At 36.8% G+C, this 1,338-nt stretch overlaps 1 non-coding gene across 1 annotated transcript; it reads left to right on the top strand.

The window, feature by feature from the left end:
* The first annotated feature begins 652 nt into the window (after window positions 1-652).
* LOC136221240 (small nucleolar RNA R71) lies at window positions 653-759 on the top strand. Its single transcript, XR_010685017.1, has one exon. It is a non-coding gene; the product is annotated as a small nucleolar RNA R71 (small nucleolar RNA).
* Window positions 760-1,338: the final 579 nt, after the last annotated feature.

The raw sequence follows: 1,338 nt of genomic DNA, 5'->3' as shown, positions 1-1,338 counted from the left end.
GTGGTTTTTAATAAGCTGATCGAATTTATTTTCGATCCGTTTAAAACCATCGTCGTGATTACTTATTTTTCCACTGATAGCATCTATAAACTTGTCGATTTTAGAAGATAAAGTGCTAATCGTATCTCTTGAATGATTTTGATAATTAGTGGTACGATTTTGATTAGCACTAATATTATTGTTACTGTTATCTTTCCAATTAAGGTTAGGATGATTCCTCCATCCAGAATTATAAGTATTAGAATAAGGATTATTAGTTTGGTTTTGCCCTTGGACAAAATTTACCTGTTCGATCTCACTCATATTTTCGTAGTCCACATCCGTTTCGATTGGATTACCATTGATATCGTGTGGTGCCATAAACTTATCAATTTTGTGCGATAAAGCAGAAAATTGGGCTTGTAGCATTGCGACTGGATCAAGTTCAACTATACCTTTAACTGATGATGTGGTTGAGGATGATGGTTTTGCCACCGGCATATGTCCACGTTCCGCGGGCCACATACTGCTGTTGATTGCCATTTCCTCCAAAAGTTCTCTCACTTGGGCTGATGTTTTCTTCATAAATAGCCCTCCCGACAGAGCATCTAATGAACCCCTAGTTGTAGGATTTAGTCCATTGTAAAATGTTTGCATTAAAAGTTCAGCGGGTAATTGGTGGTGTGGACATAAACGTTGAAGTTCTTTAAAACGTTCCCAAGTTTCATAAAGAGTCTCATTATCGTTTTGAGAAAAAGATGTTAACTCCTTTATGACTCTTGCGGTTTTTGCTAAAGGAAAATATTTAGATAAAAACGTTTGGGCTAATTGTTCCCAAGTGGCAAAAGTTGCGGCTGGCATAGAAGTTAACCATTCTTTGGCTCTATCCTTCAAAGTGAAAGGAAAGAGGCGAAGTTTGATTGCTTCTGCAGTCACATCTGGAATTTTAAAAGTGTCACAAATTTCTAGGAAATTTGTTAAGTGGGTGTTAGGATTTTCGTTAGGTAACCCGTAAAATGTTACATTATTTTGCAACATATTAAGCAAAGCTGGCTTAATTTCAAATTGATTTGCGGTGATTCTGGGTCTAACGATACAATTGGTTACACCGGCCACACCTGGCCTAGCGTAATCCATAAGTGTTGGTGGGTCTGCCATTTTTTCTGGCTCGGTATATGTTTTTACTGGGGTCTTATTTTTGTTTTTCTTATTTTTCTTGTTCTTCCTAATGGTTTTCTCAATTTCTGGGTCTATAGGGTCTGGTACAATGCCTAAACTTCGAGAACTGCGCATGAACCTGAAATCTTGCACGAACCAAAACTACATACAAAACAGAATTTTGAAAAATAAATAAATTAG

The sequence above is a fragment of the Euphorbia lathyris genome, chromosome 2 (assembly GCF_963576675.1).
Source record: "Euphorbia lathyris chromosome 2, ddEupLath1.1, whole genome shotgun sequence".
Taxonomy (NCBI): domain Eukaryota; kingdom Viridiplantae; phylum Streptophyta; class Magnoliopsida; order Malpighiales; family Euphorbiaceae; genus Euphorbia; species Euphorbia lathyris.
Note: the sequence above shows the minus strand (reverse complement) of the source record. Positions and strands in the feature narration are given on the sequence as shown.